Raw genomic sequence first — 10627 nt, 5'->3', positions numbered from 1 at the left:
TCTGTTAAGAAGTCAAGATACCATAGAATTCTTGACAATATTGAGCAGCTAGACAGCTATCCTACATTTAAGTTAATTCAGGATCTATAATTTATGCATTCATGCTTCTATGTTACCTCTGTGATTAATCTGATTGCTTTCCTCAGAGGAAACTTACTCAAAGAAGCTTTGCGGAGAATAAAGGTCAAGGAGTGGATAGGATTTGCCCCTCCCACTGCCTCTTACCTGGAAGCCCAACAATTGCAGCCCAGTGATCGCATCAGCCTTTCTCATGATGGGGATTACGGTTCAAATTTTCTTCTTGGTTTCTGTTCTCTGCAACAAAACACTGCAAGACCACCAGGTGAGAGACTTTCTCCTTCTCCAGAACCTTGAATTAGCTGTTCTACTTTATACAGACTATACCAGTTGAGATAAGGAGGGGACTGTGTGTGCATGTGCATATGTTTGCACATGACTCTCCGGCCTGGTTCCTAGAGCAGTCACCTGATAGGGGATACGATTGGATTCCCCCAGTCCCAGCTCCAATAAACATTAAATATTAATTTAGTTCACTGAAGCAGAAATGAGAATTGTTGCAGCAAGTGAAATATTTTGGAGGGCTGGCTATAAGTGATCAGGCAAGAAGGCTGCAGAAGACAGAAATCTGAACCACACACTGGAGTTGTAGATTAGTGTCCTGAGCACCCAGCCAAGATACTTGCTTGTCCTCAGAATGAAACTGGAAATAGTTTAATTCTCCAGTTAGTCTGCAAACTGCACAGTATATGTAGTACAATTGCCAGTCTCTAATTTTCTATATTATCTCCAATGCATGACCTCCAGAGGGACAAAGGATGGCATACATCTTTTTACTGTCAGCTACTTCTGCTCACTGCTTACCTCCTTCCACTGGTCTCTGAGAATTTACAGGAGAGAAACTGTCAGGGTGAGGAAGAAGTCATTTCAAAAACACAGTGGGAAAGCCAAATGCAATGAGCTGATTACTAGTAGCTTGCTGCTGTGTGTAGCATTAATCACAGGGAAGTCAGACCATTTTGTCAACAATACCTTTCGTAAAAACCCAGTCAGATGGAGTGGATACAGGGAATCTTATGTAAGATAAAATGATGATACTATGTGAAAATTGAATAGCAGAGGATAAAGATGTGTGCATAGGTCCTCACCCAGAACTGGAAAGTCTTACTGCTACTATGAGCGGTGTTAGCCGCAGCCATAGCTTTGCGGGGTGTCACTTTACACTTACTTAAAGAAGATGTATTATCTCACATACAGCAACTGAGGCATAATACATTATTAAGGGATTAGATAGTCAAAAAGAAAAACCACAATATGGGGGCTGGAATTATTTTTCTGAATATGACTAATAACAATTTCAGTCACTGTTGGAGATGAGATACTCATCTGTTCTTGTCCAGACATCGCAGTATATCTGCTTATGTGGTCTTAAGTACTCCAGAGATGTTTTCCCATTTTCAAAAAGTATCCTACACCTGCATGTTACCTGTTGATTTTATATTAATCCTAGTAGTGGAAGATAAGATGGAGTCCAGCCTACAGAAAGCCAGTGGGAGCAAAGATGAATAGAACAAAAGCTAGAAGATGAAAAACTGATCTTTAGCAAACATTTGCAATGGAAACTGAGACAAAAATACCATGTAACAGAGAGATTCAGTGTAGCTGTATATGAGAGTTGCAGGCTTCAATACAGAAATCCTACTACTGAATTTGATAGAGAAATCTTATGGAAAATTTTTAAAATAACTCATCACTTTCACGATTAAATATATTCTCTTGAGGCAGAGAAGTATATGTGTGTATATAAATACTGGATTCCATAAACTGGTTTAAAATAGTCTAGAAAACCAGCAATTATAGATCTGTTGCTCTCTATCTTATTAAAATCCATGTTACATTAATGGGTTTATTTACAAACTAAACAAGAACTCTGTGATGTCATCTGCTTTACAGAAAATCACAGTAAACTTGCCAGTTGAGTATTATAACTTTGGGTTTGTATAAACTCAGAAATCATTTAAAAAATAATGCAGTCATAAAGCTCTGCTAAACCTAAGTGCACAGCTTAAACAGAAGCGTCTAGAAAAAATATCAAAGCATACAAATGAAAACAAACATGAGGGGGACATAATTACAAGGGATAACGAGAATTTGGTTGTAATCTCTTGCATGTATTGGTATTATCAGCTGAATCTTTGGATAGGCCTGATCCAAAGTCTGCTAAATGTTAATGAGGGTATTTCTTTTGATTTTAATAGATTCTGAACTTAATCCTAAAACATTTTGATTTTGTGATGTGAAGCACAGTTTATGAACACAAATCCTGTATGACATAAAGTATCACAAATAGTGTCTCATTCTTTATTTGCAATGCAGCAAAACTAGCCTTTTTAGAAATAAAGACTTAAATTTTCAGCAGTGCATTTCTTGGGTCCATGCACTTAGATTTTGGCTTAGATGTGCTATGATCAATATTTCCAGGTGAAGCAATTAATTTCCTCTGTTTGGCATGTGAATAAAACTCTTGCAATGCAACTTTGACTTTCATTTTAGTTGCAGTCTGTTATTGCTAATGAAAAAAATTACTTCCTAGCTTTCCTAATGTATCAGCTAGATAAATTGTTAACACTTAAGAACTCCCCAGGCAGTAATGAATGACACAGTTTTCTGTGTTATCCCTGATAAAGTTTAGGATATGGAAAGCAGTTTAATCCTCTTTCTATACTCTCCCATCTGTGCTTTAGAGCTACCATAGTAAATTACCACATACTGAAGCACTGCTTCAGATGCAATTTCATATTTTCAAAGCTGAGATAATTTTACTCCACAGTGTATTTTTTAATCTTTGTAAAAAAAGTAAAATGTTTAAGGAAGCCAGGTCAGATAAAACTGTTGAATTTAAGAGATGGTTGGTAGTTTTCAGTGAAGCAGACCTTCAGTAAAGGTTGCTTGGAATACAGATTTAAACCAACCTAATCACTTTGTTTACAGAAAATCTGCAATGCAAAGTGTTAAGATTTAACTCAATTGAAATCTTTTGTTAATTATGAAACACTCTTTATTCAGCAATAGCTGCTGACAAATACAGCTTGAGGTACTCTTTTTATGGTACCTTAAATATGCTATTGCTGATGCCTAATGTCCCTCATTCTGCTTTCATACTGCAGAATGAATTTACTTGGTACAGTTCTGCCATTAACCTATTCAATCAGGTTTAGGGCTTATTTTTTTCTCTGTGAGGGAAGCTTAATTTTGTGTTGGATTTCTCCACATTTTATCAGATGTGCATTTTCCTGCTGTCTAATCATTATGGATAAAGGGACTGATTTAGTATCTATTGGAGTAAATTGACTGACTCAGTTCAGAGTCTGAGCGTAAGCAGCTGCTCAAAGAGTAGAAATGGATACAGAGAGACACAGACTGATTTAATAAGCTTTTCTATCTTGCATTTTTCTGCATCCACATAAAAACCTACATTCAATAACACCACAGAAATCCAGTCAGTCCAGTGTCTTGCTCAGGTCACCATATGGCTGTGGAACAGCTGGTTAATGTTAAACCTTCACAAAATTGAGATTATGCTTACAAGAAGCAGCAGATACTTTTAAGAATCTGCAGCCACAGTGTGGCATCTAAGACAGACAGCCACAAATCATCAAAACACTCTGCCAGACAAGAGTTCCTCTGGAACCCTTTGTCACTTTGAATTTCAAAATGATATCTTACTACCTGACTTACGTCCTGGGACCAACCTGAAGAAAATAGCTCACCGCACCTGATGACCTAAACCTAGCTAAACACCTCATAACCAGATTATGGAAATGCATCACTTTCTCTGAGACTTGACAATTGCTCCTAAGACTAGCAAACTGTCAAACCTGAGTGGAATCTCCTGATTTCAGGGTGCAGAAAAAGGGTCTGTGGATTTTTCTGTTGGGGCAGGTAACCTAACTCTGCAGACGATAGCCTGCTGACATTGAATCAGAGCTGCTTCACACCGAGTATGCCAATAAGAAACTCCTCCAGTTCATTTTATTTTCTCTAGATCTTCATTGCCACATGCCAGCTGCTGGTACTAAGGAACAGGCTCCCATCTTCACTGCCCTACCCACACGCATCTGCGCCTCTGGTGCAGTGTGGGGTGGGTGGTGAGCAAAGAGCACCTCAGCAGGAAAACCTGGATTTGTGTTCACCAACGGGAGAAGTGACACATGGAATTGAAGACAGCTTGGCAGCAATGTAAAACTAGCCATTGTAGCTAAATTATAGTTGCATAATTTTGAAAGAATAGTGAAGTGACATAGCTATGCTACTGTAAAGCTGAAAGTTTCAGAAAGCTCTTGAAAAAATAGAAATACCTGAATATAAGGCGTTCATGTGGTCTTAAGTTTGCCCCTTTGGGTACATAGTATGATATTATCAATAGTGACAGTAATACGAGGGATCATGTAGGATAGGAAGCAGGGAGGGGGTCTAAATCCTGCCTCTGGGAAGGAAGGAAAGCTCACTTCAAAGCTGATACCTCAAGAGGCAAGAGAATGAGTTACCTTGAGGCTGAGAAGGTCGGAGAACAAGAAGAACTGCTGGCAACAGCCTGCTTCCCCCCTCCTTTCCTGCTCACCCCCATCCCAACGCCCTCCCCAGGAACCCGGAGGGCAGACTGCAGGGGTTTGCCTCCTGCACAGTCCTGCTCCCCAGAGACAGCGTTCGTCACCCTGCACACCCCGGGGAGCTCTGAAGAACAGGAAGGGGAAACAAAAAAAGGAGGTGGTTGAGGAGGAGGACCTGGCTACTCTTCTGCAGTTTAACCTGAGCATTGTTTCATAAAACTAAACAACAGGTGCTTCTCAAGACAAACTGTAAAGGCCTCCTTGAAGTAGGGGAACTGCTAAAGTCTTTCAGCTAAATTTGATGGATTTTCTGATAACAGAAAATGAAGCAATCTGAAAATATGCTCTTCCAGCTATCCCTACAATCAGTTACAGGTAGATCATAGCATGTTTCATAAATGCCAAAGCTGTCCTGACATCATTAGTCCTTTATTTAAGACATTGATAGAAGATGATGAGCTATTTATTTATGAATATTCAGAGTGCTATTAGGACAAACAAAGCATGTAAACAGATCAATATGAACACTCTTAATAACCTGATCCAAAGATAAGTCATGGTTTCAAGTCCTGACTTTTTTTATTTTTTATTTTTTGTAGCTATAACACTACTTGACTACATGTTATTTATTGTACTGCTGTATGCAATAATGATTTAGAAGTATACAAACAAAAAGCAAGCAGGATTTTGAAATGAGTAGCTAAAAATTAGCTAGGATGTTAATACAAGCATCCTGGCTTATATCAGAAATAGTGTGGCCAGCAGGACTAGGGAAGTGATCATCCCCCTGCACTTGGCACTGGTGAGGCCACACCTTGAACACTGCGTTCAGTTTTGGGCCCTTCACTACAAGGAAAACACTGAGGTGCTGGAGCACATCCAAAGAAGGGCAACGAAGCTGGTGAAGGGTCTAGAGCACAAGTCTTATGAGGAGCAGCTGAGGGAACTGGGGTTGTTTAGCCTGGAGAAAAGGAGGCTCAGGGGAGACCTTATCACTCTCTACAACTACCTGAAAGGACATAGTGAAGTGGGTGTCGGTCTTTTTCCCAAGTAGCAAGCGATAGGATGAGAGGAAATGGCCTCAAGTTGTGCCAGGGTATGTTTAGATTGGATATTAGGAAAAAATTCTTCACCAAAGCGGTTATCAAGCACTGGAACAGGCTGCCCAGGGAAGTGGTTGAGTCACCACCCCTGAAAGGATTTAAAAGACATGTAGATGTTTCGCTTAGGGACATGGTTTAGTGGTGGACTTGGCAGTGATAGATTAGTGGTTGGACTTGATGATCTTAAAGGTCTTTTCCAACCTATACACTTCTATGATTCTATAGTTTTTGTAACTTGCCAATAAAAGAATGGAAATACTATACTTGATAGAGCAGAAAGTAAGTTTAGTCCTCAGGTACAACTATATAGCAAAGCACATGGTTTTCTTAATGGAAAAATAAATTTATTTAGCCTTTTAGTGAATTTGTGTGTTACGTTGGAAATCTTTGTAAACAAGGTAACAAGTTTTGGAACTGAGCATTCATATAAATGGCTAGTGAAATAATGCTGGGATTTCTGAGACATGTGAAGTTACTGCTTGAATAACACTATGACTCTGAAAATATCATAATATAAGAAGAATGTAAATAAAAAACTAAATATATCCAAAAAATTAAGTATTCAAAGTATATTGTGGAGCATCAAGCCAATGGATGGAACGCAAACTGTGACATTTAGGCATAAAAGCAGCAGGGGGTTCAGTCACAGGAGGATCTGTTTCTATAAGACAGCTTTGTCAAGTCTTGTGAGGCCACAGAAACCCTGACTGGGATGTAGGGATCTTCTTAATAGTAAAGAACATTAATAATAAGCAGTGTTTCATTTATATGTTTCTGTGTCTACCATGCAAGCATACCATATTTCCTACTGATTTTTTAATAACTTTCATGGAACTGTTTAGAAGGAAGAGCTGCATTCAATATACATCAGAGAGATTTACCATTGGCCTACCATTATCTGACAATCAACATCTCTTCACTGAAGCTTGGGATACTGACAACCGAAGTCCCATTGTGAAACCAAAATATATGACATTAAAAGCTGGGAGAATGTTTAACAATAGAGTAAAATGACAGCTAAGAAGGTTTTGATAAAACTATGAAAAGAATTCTTTGTTCTTTTTTTAAAGGAAAAATTGTGCTTCCTCTCAAAAAGCTTTTCAGGAAATACTTATTTCCTAATCAGCTCTAATCATAAGTTATTATTAAGGGCACTAGTCTTTATTTCTCTCTCTGACAAGAAAAAAAAGCAATTAAATGACACAGATGTCACTTGTTCTCATAAGTGTGTCCAACTGTGCCAAAATAGTATTACCTGTAAAATACAGTAAGCAGCATTTGAAAATATTAGCATAATCAGCCAGGGACAGATTATATTCTGGCTCATAAAGAACAAGAGTGACAAGAAGGAAGGGGAGGGTGGGGGTTAGAGGAAGCAGGGGCAAAGGAGGATACAAGAGACCTCCATTCATTCTCTGTTTTGAGTTCACTTGCAGACACAAGACCCAGTCTGGTTTTCACAGCTTTGTAGAAATGTCAAGAGTGTTGAAAGCAGCATCCATCATTTCACCAAAGGCGACAGGGATTTGACCCTATTCAGTCATGCATTGGCCCACAGAGCAGGCTGTGTATGTATGCTGTATATGTATATGCACTCTATTAAGAAGACTCTGTCAGAGGGTACCAGAGGGCTTTCAGGAGAACGGTGCAATGTTCTCTGAGTGACTCCCTAACTTCTTTGGAGATGAGGAATCAAAGGGGTAGCTAGCCCTGACAGGCCCCAAGAACCCCTGAACACCTTCATGTTGGTTAATACTGTTCTTTTCACATAGCGTGCATAGCCAGTCTGTACAGTGAGTTAAATAATTGTGGTTAATCAGCGGCGGCCTTAATTAAACTTTTGCCGAGCAAATTTAGTTAATCGTTCAAAACACATTTGTGAGATTCTGCAAAATGAGCAGCTTACCCTCCACCTTTGTGAAATTACTGTTAATCATTCACTAATGTCTGCATCATCCTATTTAAACCTTCCCCCTGTGGTTTTAGACTTCTTTCGGCTTGCTAATCCACCACAGGGGAGTGATATGTAAACATGCAAATACATTTTTATAGGCTTTTCCTATTTGTGGTGGTAGGTTCTATCAAGCCATATTTATAGCCTCACCAAGAATTATTTATAATTCATTCGTCTCGCATTCAATTGAATTAATTTAAAGGTATAATTCAATTTAACAAACATGCAACTCAGTGTACTGAGCAGTGAGACATACTGCAGCTGTTTCAGGCATGCTGCACTTGACCCCATCTTTCTGTTTTCATCCAGCCTCTTGGCTCAGTGGTATTCTTATATATCAAACCAAATACAGACCAGAAAAACAATGGACCATAACAAGACAACAGCTTTTAAATCTCCAAGCTGTGTAACTGTTACCTACCTGTCCCAAATTTCTCTAAATTCTCCTTCTCCATGAAGAGTATGTCCTTCATTGTGCAGTTCTCTATTATAAAATCCCGTTGATATGAACTACTGCAGTCTTGCTCCTACCTCTGCTGAAGTCCATTATAGACAACCCTTTCCTGTGATTTACGCCCCATTATAAAAATCAAATTTCTTGGTTGTCAAAAGTAAATTGACTGCAGCAAGCTGAAGGAACTAACTCCGACATACAGAGCCATCATACCAGTCTAAGGGTGTAACTTCAAATGTGATGGAAGGATATCCTATAAATACAGGCCTCTCTTAGAAAGGAAAATGAAAAACTGATTATCAGGTTAAGTGAAGAAAGTGCAGACTGTCTCTCTCCTAACCTTAACCCTAACCACCAGGATGGGCTGAGACTTGGCCCACACTCAGAAGCCATCACCCAGATAAAAAGGCTGTTAGGAGAGAAATTGTTCTGCAGGATACCACTCCTCTTGCCAGCACTTTTACAGCCCCACTACAACTGGAGATCTAGGCAGCCTCTCTCCTAACACTAAATCTAACTTCCACTGTGCTTTTAATCATAAGCCTGAAATATGTTGTGCTCTGAGCCATAGCCTGGGACCCTAAGCCATGGTTGAGATGAAAATTTTATTACATAAGAAATCTTTTGGTAGCCTACCCCCTTCCTTGGCACCCCACATGCAGCCTCACTCCACCCTGAGTCCCAAAATTTTTCTCTCTCTTAACACTCTGCCTAATTATGATGCTAATCCTAATGGTGGATATGGACTAAAATTCAGCTAAGGATGAACAGCAGCGGCCCAGAAAATAAATATTTTGGCAACCTATCCCTTTCCTTCGCAACTTCTCTGCAGTCACGTTCCAATGGGGATATAGGGTTTGGCACCCCCCCTAACTCTAAAGAGAAGGATGAGCTGAGCCTTAACCCAGGATACCAGCCATGGCCCAGATGAAAATGCTGTCAAGAGAGAAATATTCAGCCATCTGATCCTACCCTCAGCATTCTCTTTGCAGTCACACTCCAATCAAAGCTCAATGCTTTGTCACTCTACTAAACCTAACTCAGAAGCTAGCCAGCATCATGGTGCTCACCCACCACAGTCCATGGTAGCTCCTTTCCAGCCACTTTGTAACAGAACAAGATTCTGCCTCTCTCTAAAACTAAGCATAACCCAAACTGTTTAGCTCCACCTTAGCTCAGCATTAGCCCAAGACCCCCAGACACGTACAAATTAAAAAGTAGTCAGGTTTTGCAGCCTACCACATTCCCTGGTATAGCTTTTGCACACCCACTCCAACAAGTGCTCTAGGTTTTGTCTCTAAACCCAAACCCAACCTTAAACCTAACCCTAACCTCAACCTTACTGCTTGGCCATTGCTGAACTTTAGTTAAGGATCTTCTGTGCATGGCTAGATAAAAAAGTAATGAGATTAATACTCTTCTAGGCCACCACCTCCTTTGGCAGCCCCTTTTCAGTTTGATTCTAATAAAAGGCCTAGGCTTTGTCTCTATCTTAATGCTAACCCTAACCTCAACCCTAAGGGGTGGCATTTACTCATCACTGACCTGGCAACCTTGGTCATGGTCAGAACTAAAAAGTCATGGGAGTAAAGTTTTTGTAGCCCACCACATCCCTTGGCAGCTACTTTGCAACCCCACTAGCCTTTGTTGCTTCACTGGCACCAAATGCAAACCATTTCAGAAAGTTCAAGCTTTCCTCAGGGTCCCTGGGTAAAATCTAAATTAAAAAAATTTGAGTAATATTTTTCTAGCCCACCACTTCTACTGGCAGACCCTTTCCAACCCCACTCTATCTGGAGCTCCAGGCTTTGTCTCTCTCTTCACACTGACAATTACCCTGACAATAACTGTCACAGAGAGCTTGGCCTTATCCCAGGACCCTCAGGCATGCTCCAGATGGAAAAGTTATCAGGTGATTAATATTTTTGTAGTCCACATCTTCTCTTGACAGGCACTTTCTAGTCAACTCCAACAAGAACTCTGCACTCTCATAAGCCTAACACTAATACTAAGCATCATAGAGTTTGACTTTACACCAGGATTCCCCGACATGGCCTGGATGATAACGTTATCAGGGTGATAATCTTTTCATAACCTACCACTTCCCTTGGAAGCTTCTTTCCAGACACAGTCCAAAAGAAAACCTAGACTTTGTAACTCTGCTAACTCTAAAACTGTCTCCAATGCTAAGGATGGTCTGAATCTTACCTCTCGACCTCCAGTAATATCCCTAATTAAAAAACATTCAGGGGAGAAATCTTTCTGTAGCCTACCACCTTCCTTGGGAGACCCTTTCCAGTCCTATTCTTACAGGAGCTCTAGTCTTTCACTCCCTGCTGACTCTCACCCTATCTAATCCTGTTTTGACTTTGGCTGAGCCTCAGGCAAGGACCCCAGGCAGGACCTAGATGAAAAAGTTGTCAGGAAATTAATAGTTTTGTAGCCTGCTACTTCTTTGGTAGTCCTTTGCTGTTCCACTCCAAAAGTA

General features: G+C 40.1%; 1 long non-coding RNA gene across 1 annotated transcript; it reads left to right on the top strand.

Moving 5' to 3' along the window:
• Positions 1–235: 235 nt before the first annotated feature.
• On the top strand, positions 236–4360 carry LOC116960893. Its single transcript, XR_004406661.2, has 2 exons — positions 236–343; positions 4064–4360. It is a non-coding gene; the product is annotated as an uncharacterized LOC116960893 (long non-coding RNA).
• Positions 4361–10627: the final 6267 nt, after the last annotated feature.

This window comes from Tyto alba, unplaced genomic scaffold (genome assembly GCF_018691265.1).
Source record: "Tyto alba isolate M040663 unplaced genomic scaffold, T.alba_DEE_v4.0 Super-Scaffold_14, whole genome shotgun sequence".
NCBI lineage: Eukaryota > Metazoa > Chordata > Aves > Strigiformes > Tytonidae > Tyto > Tyto alba.
The sequence above is the reverse complement of the archived record's forward strand: the minus strand, read 5'-3'. Positions and strand labels throughout refer to the sequence as shown.